Consider the following 14,127-nt stretch of genomic DNA (forward strand, 5'->3'; position numbering starts at 1 on the left):
ACATACGTGGCATCCGTATAATCGTCATCATAATCCTCCTGCCCAGCTATGCTTTCCTCAGACACCTCCTCAACTGCACCAACTTCAGGTGGTTCATCATCCCCCTCCTCACACGTTACGTCCATACTATCGCCACCTAACTCAGACGAGTTGATGAGGTGGTGTACCTGCGCCTTCTTCTTGTTGTTGCAGTAGTGGCTGGGAATCAGTGATTTCACCACCACCACCAAATAACTCTTGCGAATTGTCAAATGCAGCAGATGTGGTGCTTGTTGTAGCGCTGGTGGCTGCGGGAGATGAGGTGTTCTGTGTTAAATAGTCAAGCACGTCCTGATCTTGGGAAGTGATGGCATGTGCCTTCTTCTGAGCACTGTATTTGGGCCAGGTCCGCACGAAATCACAGTAACACCATCTCGCACAGACCTGCCTGTGCCTGGTGGCCTTCCTCTGGGTCTGCCTCTACCTCTTCCTCTACCTGGTTTGTCCATTTTGTCCATCTCGGGGGGATTCTAGGTATATGCAGTTAGCTGGGTTTACTCAACACAACAGGTAGTTATATGCAGTGAGGTGGGTTCACTGAACAGTAAAGGTAGTTAGATGCAGTGAGGTGGGTTCACTGAACAGTAAAGGTAGTTAGATGCAGTGAGCTGGGTTCACTGAGCAGTAAAGGTACTTAGATGCTGTGAGGTGGGTTCACTCAACACAACAGGTAGTTAGATGCAGTGAGGTGGGTTCACTGAACAGTAAAGGTACTTAGATGCAGTGAGGTGGGTTCACTCAACACAACAGGTAGTTAGATGCAGTGAGGTGGGTTCACTGAACAGTAAAGGTACTTAGATGCAGTGAGGTGGGTTCACTCAACACAACAGGTAGTTAGATGCAGTGAGGTGGGTTCACTGAACAGTAAAGGTACTTAGATGCAGTGAGGTGGATTCACTCAACACAACAGGTAGTTAGATGCAGTGAGGTGGGTCCACTGAACAGTAAAGGTACTTAGATGCAGTGAGGTGGGTTCACTCAACACAACAGGTAGTTAAATGCAGTGAGGTGGGTTCACTCAACACAACAGGTAGTTAGATGCAGTGAGGTGGGTTCACTGAACAGTAAAGGTACTTAGATGCAGTGAGGTGGGTTCACTCAACACAACAGGTAGTTAGATGCAGTGAGCTGGGTTCACTGAACAGTAAAGGTACTTAGATGCAGTGAGGTGGATTCACTCAACACAACAGGTGGTTAGATGCAGTGAGGTGGGTTCACTGAACAGTAAAGGTACTTAGATGCAGTGAGGTGGGTTCACTCAACACAACAGGTAGTTAGATGCAGTGAGCTGGGTTCACTCAACACAAAGCTAGGTATATGAGGTGGGTTAAGTAAACACAACAGGTACTGGGTATATGCAGTACTGGGTAGTACAATGTGCAGCTCCCTGTCTCACACACACAGGTAGTCACTGAATGTGCTGGGCTGCTGGCAGTGGCACACACACTATGAATTAGCAAGGCTGTGCATGCAACAAAAGTGTCAGTTTGACACACAGAAAAAAAAAGTACAGGATGAGCTCTGAAAAGAGCTGTTGAGGGGTGCTATAAAAGCAATAATAATCAGCCAGGAGCAAGCTAAGCAGCCAAGAACCTAACTAATCTGTCCCTAGAAGAACAAGTCTGCAGCAGCTGTCCCTAGTCTGTGTCTAGCAGGCTAGCAGGCACACGAGTGAGGCTAATGGCCGCCGGAGCCTGCCTTACATAAGGGGGGGGGTGGGGCTCCAGGGCTTAGTGTAGCCTGAATGGCTACAATGTGCCTGCTGACTGTGATGCAGAGGGTCAAAGTTGACCCTCAGTGCATTATGGGGCGAATCGAACTTCTGCAAACGTTCGCCTGGTACAGGCGAACGCGAACCACCAAAGTTCGCCTGGAACCGTTCGCCGGCGAACCGTTCAGCCCATCTCTAGTTGTTGTGCACAGGTCTTCAGGCATGCTGATGACGCTCTGTCTGGGCCTGGGGCTTTCCTAGCATTTAGCCTTGACAGGTGCCGCAGAGTGTCACCCTTGTTCGCAGCCAGAGAGCGTGAGCTTGGACAGGTAACAGATAGGGTGGAGGAGGGAGCAGTCAGCTCCAAGAGTCCTGCAGATTCTGCTTGGTTCTCAAATCTGCAGTAGAATTCACTGAGGTTCTCGGCAAACTCAGAACTGGGAGTTGCATGTTGAGGGGGAGGCTTATAGTTAGTGGCGGCCTTGAGACCTTTCCAAACAGCTCGTGAGTCGTTAGAGGAGAGGTTCTGCTTTAGCTTTTCTGCGTAGGTCTTTTTGACAGCTCTCAGTTCCCTGTTCAGGTTGTTTTTTGCCCTTCTATAGTCCTCCTGGTTACCTGCCTTGTGCGCATCTCTGCAGATGTCGTAGTTTCTTGGTGAACCATGGTTTGTCATTTGATATATAATGAAACGTTGTCTGCCCACTCATAAAGGCTTGGTGCTTTCAGGGCCTCCTGGCCTCTGCTACACTCCATGTTGGTCGGTTCAGTTGTGCGCGCATGCAGCACCACATATGCACACCTAAGGGCCTTACAGACCTGTTAGCACTCAATCTCGGTAAATGTGGCATTTGGTCTGTCACTGTTAAGCGGGCATAACCCTTACATTACCACCCTGGTAATTTAAAACCAGCCCTTTATTCCTTCAGTGTAGGAATGTACTGTGATTTAAAGAGAATCTGTATTGTTAAAATCACACAAAAGTAAACATACCAATGCGTTAGGGGACATCTCCTATTCCCCTCTGTCACAATTTCGCCGCTCCCCGCCGCATTAAAAGTGGTTAAAAACAGTTTTAAAAAGTTTGTTTATAAACAAACAAAATGGCCACCAAAACAGGAAGTAGGTTGATGTACAGTATGTCCACACATAGAAAATACATCCATACACAAGCAGGCTGTATACAGCCTTTCTTTTGAATCTCAAGAGATCATTTGTGTGTTTCTTTCCCCCTGCATCTCTCATGCACTGAAGTTTCAGGCTGCTCTTTTCTTCCTGCAAACAGCTTTGCCCTTGTCTGTAATTCCTCACTATGTAAAAGCCCAGCCAGCTCAGAGGACGATTTATCCAGCTTGTAAAAGATAAGAGAGAAGAGAGAAGCTGCTCTAATCTAAATAACACACAGGCAGGGGGGCCTGGAAGGGGGAGTTCATAGCAGAACCACAACACTGAAGAACTTGGCAGCCTTCCAGACACAGGCTGACAAGTCTGACAAGAGAGAGATAAGTTGATTTATTACAGAGACTGTGATAGCAGAAAGTGCTGCAGTAAGCCAGAACACATTAGAATAGCTTTTGGAACTTGTAGGATGATAAAAAACAGGATGCAATTTTTGTTACGGAGTCTCTCGGATCCCCCTCCGACATGCCCCTATACAGGTGTTAGACCCTTTGAAACAAGTTCTCCATCACTTTTGTGGCCAGAAAGAGTCCATGTATGTTTCGCCTGCCCATTAAAGTCTATAGAGGTTTGCCCTGTTCGCGCAAACTCAAACTTTTCCAAAAGTTCACATTCACGAACCCAAAATTTGATGTTTGAAACATCTCTACTGAAAGGTGAGTCTCCGTCCCAGATTCAAATCACTGGCAGACTGACACAAGTTTTGCTCAAGAATATCCCTGTATTTAGCAACACCCATCTTTCCTTTACGCAGACCAGTTTATCAGTTCCTACTGCTGAAAAACATCCCTGTAGCATGATGTTCCCACCACCATGTTTTGCTATGGTGTTTTTGTGGTGATGGGCATGGTCACACAACAGAATGTGGGTGTAGTCATGGGTTGGGTCAAATATACATGACCTTAGCAGTGATGTAAAAGGTCTTCCGAGGAAGTTTGAGCTCTGCCATAGTGCTTCCCCCCAAAATACATGCAATCTGACAGCATTTCACCAAAAATCCACGCAATTTGGCAGAGGTTCCTCTAAAATACAGATGATATGGCAGTGGTTCCCCCAAAATAGATGTAATCTGGCAGCAGCGGTCCCCCCAACATGCACATAATTTGGCAGCAGTTCCCCAAAATATGTGTAATTTGGCAGCAGATCACCCAAAATACATGTAATCTGGCAGCAGTGGTTCCCCAAAATACACTTAATCTGGCAGCAGTGGTTCCCCAAAAATACAGATAATCTGGCAGCAGTTCCCCCAAAATAGGTGTTTACAATATAGGTAACCAGGTCTATAGGTATCCTCAGTGGAAGTAACCAGGTGTATAGGTGTTCCCAGTATAGGTAGCCAGGTATATAGGTGTCCCCAATATAAGTATCCAGGTCTATAGGTGTCCGAAGAATAGGTAGCCAGGTCTATAGGTGTCCCCAGTATAGGTAGCCAGGTCTATAGGTTTCCCCAGCAGTGCGAACAGTGGCGGAGAAGGGGGGTCGTCTCCCCCCCCCCTTCCCTCACCTTGGGGCTCCCCCTTCCTTGCTCCCCCCTACGGAATTTTGTAGTGTTGGTGGCTGGCAGCGGGCTGTGACTTACCATTTTTCCCCCAGCCGCGGGAGGGAGTTCCTGTGTGCCACTAGTCTGGTCTAGAGGAGACCAGACTAGTGGTGCACAGAGCTCCCTCCCGTGGCTGGAAGCATAGCCGTATGCTGGGGATTCTCTGCATTTGCCGCATAAGACGCAGGGACTCTCCCCCCCTCCCCCCTCCCCCCCCCCCCTCCCCCCTATTTTTTGGGGAGAAAAAGTGCATCTTATATGGTGGAAAATACGGTAATTCTTTCAGGCAGTAAAAGAAGAAAGGAAAACAGCTTGGTTATTAATGTGTTTGGTACTGAACATACACTTGATTGTCTCATCATGTCACGTCACCTCAGTACACATTAAAGATTTTTTTTTCTTATGCAAAAAGCTAATATTCCATATGTTTAATATTGTAGTGAAAATTATTAAAAATATATATATATATATATATATATATATATATATATATATATATATATATATACATATTACGTTCATCATAGTATCTAAAGTACAAATGAAAACATTTAAAACAAGGAAAACAGTCTATTTTCTCATTATCTGATTATACAACTAGAACATAGAATAATATATGCTCCTCTATAATTTTGTAATACTAAATGCCCAAGCATTCAAAGAATGGGCAGAGATACTAAAATATGCAAAACAGATACTTAGCTGTTTTTATTAAGCTTAAAGTCTTTAGTCACATTGACTAGACATTAAAAATATTAGTCAGCCAAACCATTAAAAGTTTTTTTTTTTTTTATTATTATTAGGTTGGAGTCATTTATGTTTATGCATACCAGACGAATAAATAATTTAAGGAAATAATTAGCATTGCAAACCTTATCAGAGTACGCCTAGCCTTACAGATATGCCAAAGATAGAATTTTAATTACCATTAACAACAATTAAGAATCCTATTGGTTAAAGTGTGAATATGATATGCACAGGTATAAAAGAGACTTAATAATCTTTCTATATAAGCTACATTCTTGTACAGACTACAGAGCTGGTATATAACTTTATCTTTTGCTCCAGATATCTACAGCAGAAAAAAACATGGCAACTAAAGGTGGAAAATGCAACCGTAAGTCTCTACTTAAACTGAACTTTATTTTTTATGTGTATTACTATAAGATATATTTAACATCTGTTTCAGAAGACAATACTGACCAATCCACATAGCAAAAATGCTAGCAGTGAAGAGGAAAGTAGGTCATTTTGAGTGGGAAATACCATCTGACATGTAAGGGGGGATAGTGAAATCTGAAATGCAAGTTTGGTGCATGTACAAAAAATAGGTAACACAGGCTTTTCATTTAACACAATTTAAATTATGTAATTTTGTAATTACACCTTATACCAGATCAGCCATTCTTTTTAATTACACCATGAAGTGGCTCAGAAGGATATGAGTCTTGCAGATATAATGGGGATAGTGGTATTCTGGAAGATCACATAAAACTTGGAGTGAGCTTGTGCCCATATCATATTATACAGGTTGCCATCTTATAATACCTATATACATTGGGCATGGTTCACAAAGCGGTGCTAACAGTTAGCACGCTGGTGAAAAGCCCTTTATCACGCCTAAACTCAGTTTAGGCATGATAAGTTTAGGTGTGATAAGTTTAGGTGTGATAAGTTTAGGCATGACAAGTTTAGGTGTGATAAGTTTAGGCATGATAAGTTTAAGTGCCAACTGGGTTAGCACCGCAGTGCACAGCTGATCAAAAGTTTTACGCTAGCAAAGTCTGGTGCACTTCGTATAAAGATTAATGGTGCTGCTTTGCGTGCGGGACTTGGCAAACTTATCTAAACTTAGCATGCCTAAACTTATCACACCTAAACTTATCACGCCTAAACTTATCACACCTAAACTGGCTTTTCACCAGCGTGGTGCAATGATTATCATGCCTAAAGTCTCTAACTGGGTTAGCACCGCTTTGTGAATCGAGCCCATTATGTCTGTCTTCAATGTTACCTTTCTTTACTCTGAAATAGCAATTTTGATCTTTGAATGGAATATGATTGCAGACTGGCCAGTGCCCATCATGTCATGTAGCATTGTTGCTAAGATTAGTGGACGTTGGCCTTGTATGAACCTAGGCTAGTATAGCTCTTCTTGGGAAAGAGTGCATTTGCAATGCAGGGTTTTTGCATTCAGCAACCAGTCTTCCTTTCTGTTTCAAATCAATAGCGAAAAAATAGACTTTGAAGCAAAACAAACAGTTTTAGGAAGCCAATATTTACTCTCATATACACCAAGATGAATGCAGGGCACATATTTGTTGTACACAAATCAGAAATCTCTTCGTTGAAAAGTCTATGAACCGGAAAAACAACAAAATAAAATGGAAGTATGGAAGTCTATTTTATCACTTAAATAAATGCAGTTATTTGTTTAAGCACGTTCTTACAAAGGTTTTTAGCAGGCATATAAACTTATTTTCTGTACACTACAACATTTTTAAAGAGTATTTCTTCCATAGGACTCAAAGCACATAACATTCAATGATAAAACTGTAAAAGATTCACTGCAATCCAACAAACTGAAGAGGTTCTCAGACCTCAACTACTCTGCAGAGTAACTTAGCCAGACCTGTGTGGACAATACATGATTTGTTCAGTTACTATTCAGTTGTATCCAACTCTTTGCATTCCCTTGGCCCAGACCACGCCAGGTCCCTCTATCCTCACACATGGACAATGCATGATAGGAGTTAATTCAGTATGACCTGCGCTGGCAAACACAACAGAGTTAATGTCTGTAGCTACCATTATTCATTTCCACAAGGTGTAAGAAGAGTAAAAGACTTGTGAGTGGCATGCAATGAAAGCAATATGTATTGTTTTCAATGGAAATATTGTATACATTATGCAAAACTGTGATTATTCCTGTACTAAACCGATAAACAAAATATGCATTACTGTTGTCATGTTACATGGTGAAGCAGGCATAACATGTTGTCCTACTTACTTTTTAGCATGTGCACCCCAGTGCTGCCCACCCCCAGTCAAATGCCAAGACCCATGTGCACCAGTCCAATGCCAGGACCCATGCGCACCAGTCCAATGCCAGGACCCATGTGCACCAATCCAATGTAAGGACCCATGCGCACCAGTCAAATGCCAAGGTATGTAAATGAACTGTATTGCACACATCTAAAATCACATTAAAATGATTGCAACCAACAATATTAAATCCAATGGAGCACAAGATGTAAAATTACTCTGCATATTTTTTACAGAAATCACATAAAACCAGGGAGGAGCAGAAACTACGCCAGTGCGAATTTACACATCGTAGTTTGCATCTACGCATCGTAGTTCGTAGGCGAAGTTTCAAAACCGCCATCTAATATACCTGTACAGTTCTGCGATCTAAGGCAGCGCTGTACTGGGAACAGCCGTGAGACACGGCTGTCCCCCTGAAGGAGACAGGAGCGATCCGCTGTCATAGGCTGAAGCCTATGACAACCGATCGCTGTCATAGGCTGCCGCTAGGAGAGAGGGACCTGGGAAAAAAATACATTAAAAATTTTAAATTTAATAAATAAATATTTATAAAAAAAATAAAATAAACAACCTGGGAGTGATCAGACTCCACCAACAGAAAGCTCTGTTGGTGGGGAGAAAAGGGGGTGGGGGAATCACTTGTGTGCTTTGGTGGATGGCCCTGAAGCGAGGACTTAAAGCTGCAGTGGCCCATTTAAAGAAAATTGGCCTGGTCTTTAGGGGGGTTTAACACTGCGGTCCTGAATCTGAAAATGTAAAATACATGTAAACATATAAAAATAATAAGCACGTTTTGTCCAGAGTAAAATGAGCCATAAATTACTTTTCTCTTTTGTCACTTACAGTAAGTAGCAGAAATCTGACATTACCGACAGATTTTGGACTAATCCATTTTCTCAGGGTTTTCTTTATTTTTAAAAGCACTTATTGAATGGAAGATGTTCCGTTCAACTGCCAAAGAAGAGTACGGTGAGGGAGGGCAGGCCAGCACCTTTGTTTAAACCTTTTTCAGGGAATGTCTTTATAAAGAATAAAGGCCATGCTGAGAATCCCCTATGAGGTATGGACTAACCCAAAACCTGTCGGTAATGTCAGATTTGTACTACCTACTGTAAGTGACAGCAGCATAGGAGAAAAATAATGTATGGCTCATTTTACTCGGCAAGAAGAAAGAAATGTACTTCTTATTTGTATGTGTTTTAAATTTTCCTCTTTAAATGTGGACCTATCAATTACATTCAAAGTCTGCATATATTATTTGCACATACAGTATATGCCAGTAAGACCTGGGACCCGCTAGTAGCGCGTTTCTAAGCACGAGTGATTTTAAAAGCTCTTGCTAATGTTATGATATGGGGGATTTTTTTTAAAACCACATCTCTCTAGTGGGATTACACACATAGCATGGCATTAGCAAGAGCTTTTCAATTCACAAGCACTCACAAAAGGCTTAGTAAGGCACTACTAGTGGGTGCCAGGCCTCACAATCTTTTGCCAAGAAACAGTATGTTTCATAACTAAATAAGAGCACAGAAACATCCACCAGGCAATGCTGCTGTGGGTTGGCATATATTTCTGCCTCAAATGTGCATTGTCATCTCATCTGTATTAAGGTGGCCACACACCATACAATTTTTTAAATATCTGTTCAATTTAAGAACTGCAATCAATTTTTCTGACTGATTGTAACATTTCAAAAATATGACCAATGTACCACACACCTATGTTCAATTTTTCCCCAATTATGAAAAAAATGATTGGAAACTCTGATAAAATTGCTAGGGTTTGTATATTAATAAACTGACAATCTAACACACACCATACAATCTTTAGAAAGATTGAAGAAAAATATCTAGCATTCCGGATAGATAAAAATCGAAGAAAACAGGAAATCCGATCGGATTTTTCAGTCGAATGAAAAAAAATCTTTCGATTTTTTCGGGAGATACGATCGTATTTATCGAATTGCCGTGAAATCGGATCATTTTATTGTATCGTGTGTGGCCACCTTTAGATAAGCTATGCATACACGGAAAAGCATAGATATATGTATGAGTAGATCACCAATAAGAAAATATAACCACAAACTCCAGAAGAAAAGCAAGATGGCTGCCTTCACAATGGTGGACAACAACTGAATGATTTATTGTGACAAATGTACTAGTTATGATTCCTCTTTGCATGCATTTCAAGTAGTCTTTTAAAGGTAACCTGGAGTGAGATAAATAGTATGGCTGCATAGACTCTCCCATTTAGGTAAGGAAAACAAGATTAACCATTGTTGCCCTTAGAAGCTAAACACACCTCCAGAACCGCTGGAACGCAATGATGTGTCTGCTTGTTAATTTGTACAGATCCATAATAATCCAACATGCATACAGACTGTTTCGGATTGCTTGATCCTCATCAGTGCATGACATGGATTAATTTGGCTCTATGGAGTAGGGCTTGTAACACCGAGAGGTACAGACTAACCAGCAAGCTCATGGTGAACCAGAACTCATTGGAGTGTGAGAGGGGCTACAATGGTCCTAAAAGCCCCCTTACTAAAATACTAGTATTTCCTTTGTATTTTACTAAGGGGGCTTTTAGGACCATTGTAGACCCTCACACACTCCAATGAGTTCTGGTTCACTATGAGCTTTCTGGTTAGTCTGTACCATTTAGGTAACAAGCATTTTAATTGGTAACATAAATGTACAACAACAATAACATTTTTTTTCATTTGAGAACTCCTTTGAATGTTAAATATTTACAATATACAGGAGGAACAAATTTGGACTTGTGTAAATATTAATAAAAATAAAATGTTAATTTCTTCTTTAGATCCATGCCAGCAGCAAGGCCATGGATTCCATGGAGGAAAGAAGTGAATGAAATGGAAAATGTTTCCCCCCAGTGAAACCTCATTACAGCTGAAATCGCTCTAAGTTTATTCATTCTTTTCTGTCTGCAAACTTATTGATATGACTGAGAAATACATCTAAAAGCATCTTTACATCTGTCAAATTGCTTAATAAATACGTTGTCTTAGTTAATTTATCTGTCTTTGTTTTTATGAGCTGACAGGTTGTTCAGTGCCCCATGGTGCTGATAGTAACTGTCTACTTTTCCTGTCACAGTGCAGAAAAAGAGGCTGATGTCTTTTTCCAGAACACCGAGTTAACCACTTAACAATCGCCCACTGCACAGGGGCGGTCGGAAAGTGAAAGCCCTAAGGACCGGCTAACGCACAGAGGCGGTGGTCCTTTTAGGGGCATGGGCGGAGCGATCGCGTCATCCGTGACGCGATCCTTCGCCGGGGATCGATGGCCGGGCATTTAGACTCCAGCCCCCCGGCCAATTAGCAGCGAAGGCGGGCGGAGGAATACGATTATTCGACCAATTAAAGTGTATAAAGCACTTTGTTAGGTAAACAAAGTGCTTTATACACGCTTCCTCCTTGCCTCGTGGTCTCATTGTTCCAGAGACCACCAGCGAGGAGGAAGCACTAGTAAGTATACACCACACATTTTTTTTCCCACACAGCCCCCCTGATCTCCCACCCCAGCCTTCAGACGCCCCTGATCACCCCAGCAGGCCCCTGCCAGCACCCTTGCACCCATCTAACCCCCCCCCAGGCACTAACTATCGACACTATCCCCTAGATTAGGTCCCTAACTGCCTCCTAATCACCCCTGATCCCCCCCTACCTTTAGATCACCCCCAGACCCCATCCCAGACTACCCCCCTGTATACTGTATACATCTGTATACAGCTAGCTTACCCCCTGATCCCCCTCTGATCCCCTGTCTATCACCTGTCCATCACCGCTCAGCACCCCCACCCATCAGAGCAGACCCTAACTGCCCCGCGGGGGCAACCGATCACCTGCCTAGACCCTCGATTGCCCTCAGACCCCCTCCAGATTACATCCCCTGCGCATTGTTTACATCTGTCCTCCCCAGCAATCACTAACTGATCTTCGATCAGTAACCCCCTGTGTCTGCCTCTCATCAGATCAGGACTCAGTATGCCCCGTTCGGGCTCCTAATCAACCCCCCACCCCCTCAAATCGCCCTCAGACCCCCCCCTAATCACCTTCCGAGTGCATTGTATTTGACTGTGCTGTGATTGTATTCGATTGTGCTGCAATTGTATTTGATTGTCCCGTGATCTGCTTCGATTGTCCCGTGATTGTTTGATTGCCTTTGAGACCCCACTTCCCTCCCCCGCCCAACCCCACCCTCCCCCCCACCACCTCCAACCACCACCTTCCGAGTGCATCAGATTTTCTTGTGCTGTGATTGGATTCGATTGTGCTGTAATTGTATTTGATTGTCCCGTGATTGGCTTTGATTGTCCCGTGATTGTTTGATTGCCTCTGAGACCCCACTTCCCACCAACCCCAACCCCCCCCTCCCCACCCCCACCACCACCACCCCCCATCACCTTCCGAGTGCATCAGATTTGATTGTGTTGTGATTGGATTCGATTGTGCTGTAATTGTATTTGATTGTCCCGTGATCAACTTTGATTGTCCCGTGATTGTTTGATTGCCTCTGAGATTCCACTTCCCACCAACCCCAAACACCCCCCCCCCCCCCACCACCACCACCCCCCATCACCTTCCGAGTGCATCAGATTTGATTGTGCGGTGATTGGATTCGATTGTACTGTAATTGTATTTGATTGTCCTGTGATCGGCTTTGATTGTCCCGTGATTGTTTGATTGCCTCTAAGACCCCACTCGCCACCACCCCCAAACCCCCACCACCCCCAAACCCCCCCAACCCAGATCATCCCCCTGTTACTATCCTAGTGATCTAAAAACAGTGATCAGTGAAAACTGACACTTTTTTAGTATCACTAGTGTTAGCAGTTAGGCCAGTTAGCTAGGCCCCTTTGTTAGGGTCAGTCAGTGCCCAGCCCACTGCACCGCATTCACCGATTAGTCGCCGATTAGCGCCATCACTGTCGCTAATCAGCATTGGTACTATATAGTATCTAGTGATCATTCCTGATCGCAGACAGATCTATAGCAGTACATTAGGGTCACCTTAGTGTAGGCTCCACTAAAAACGCAGTGTTTACCCAATCAGGCCTGATCGTTCGCCCGCACTTGCGTTCAGCCGCCCCACTGTAGTGACAGATTTTTTTTTCTGATCACTGCAAAAACACTGTACACTAGCTGTGGCGCTGTAAAGATCAGTTTTGATTTTTTTTTCAGTGACCACAGCTTTCTACCTCTCAAATACTCCCTTTTGCTAGGTAGGTGCTCTTTTTTTCTGGGTAGTCTCGGAGGAAAACCCCATAAATTTAGCAGTCCACAATGGCAAGAAGGGGGATTTCCAATGAGGAGGTATACAGGTACATGAACCAGTCGGATGAGAGCGTTTGGAAAGACTCAGCCGACGAATCATCCGGGTCCGAATTTGAACCTGTGGAAAGCAGTGGTTCTCTGACCGAAAGTGATGACGAGGTTTTGGTCCCGGCTAGAGCCAGGCATACCAGACCCCATGTCGTTAGACCGCAGGTGGCGTTCCTATACTGCCCTGGCATTTTAGGGGCCCTAAACCGTGAGGAGTAGTCTGGAAACCAAATGCCGCAAAATGACCCTTGAAATCCTAAAGGTACTCATTGGACTTTGGGCCCCTTAGCACAATTAGGGTGCAAAAAAGTGCCACACATGTGGTATCGCTGTACTCGGGAGAAGTAGTACAATGTGTTTTGGGGTGTATCTTTACACATACCCATGCTGGGTGGGAGAAATATCTCTGTAAATGGACAATTGTGTGTAAAAAAATCAATAAAATTGTCATTTACAGAGATATTTCTCCCACCCAGCATGAGTATATGTACAAACACACCACAAAACACATTATACTACTTCTCCCGAGTACGGCGATACCACATGTGTGGCACTTTTTTGCACCCTAACTGTGCTAAGGGGCCCAAAGTCCAATGAGTACCTTTAGGATTTCACAGGTCATTTTGCAGCATTTGATTTCAAGACTACTCCTCACCGTTTAGGGCCCCTAAAATACCAGGTCAGTATAGGAACCCCACAAATGACCCCATTTTAGAAAGAAGACACCCCAAGGTATTCTGTTAGGACTATGAAGAGTTCATAGAAGATTTTATTTTTTGTCACAAGTTAGCGGAAAGTGACACTTTGTGAAAAAAAACAATAAAAATCAATTTTCGCTAACTTGTGACAAAAAATAAAATCTTCTATGAACTCACCGTGCTCTTAACAGAATACCTTGGGGTGTCTTCTTTCTAAAATGGGGTAATTTGTGGGGTTCCTATACTGCCCTGGCATTTTAGGGGCCCTAAACCGTGAGGAGTAGTCTGGAATCCAAATGCCGCAAAATGACCCTTGAAATCCTAAAGGTACTCATTAGACTTTGAGCCCCTTAGCGCAGTTAGGGCCATATTCTATTGCTGAACTCGCCAGCGCTAAGCACTGGCGAGTTCTTAACTTAGGCGATGGGGGCATCGCCTAATCTAATAAAACTTTAGACCCCCCCAGGCGGAAAAGAACTCGCTTGGGCGATATAATCGCCCAGCAAGTTCTTAACACTGAATCCAATTACCCTTATCATGTCTCCGGGAAGCGATGCTTCCCGGC

The 14,127-nt window shown here is 43.5% G+C and overlaps 1 long non-coding RNA gene across 1 annotated transcript; it reads left to right on the forward strand.

Moving 5' to 3' along the window:
- Positions 1 to 5,467: 5,467 nt before the first annotated feature.
- On the forward strand, positions 5,468 to 10,550 carry LOC137536439 (uncharacterized). Its single transcript, XR_011024560.1, has 3 exons — positions 5,468 to 5,583; positions 7,484 to 7,633; positions 10,341 to 10,550. It is a non-coding gene; the product is annotated as an uncharacterized lncRNA (long non-coding RNA).
- Positions 10,551 to 14,127: the final 3,577 nt, after the last annotated feature.

The sequence above is a fragment of the Hyperolius riggenbachi genome, chromosome 10 (genome assembly GCF_040937935.1).
Source record: "Hyperolius riggenbachi isolate aHypRig1 chromosome 10, aHypRig1.pri, whole genome shotgun sequence".
Lineage (NCBI taxonomy): Eukaryota > Metazoa > Chordata > Amphibia > Anura > Hyperoliidae > Hyperolius > Hyperolius riggenbachi.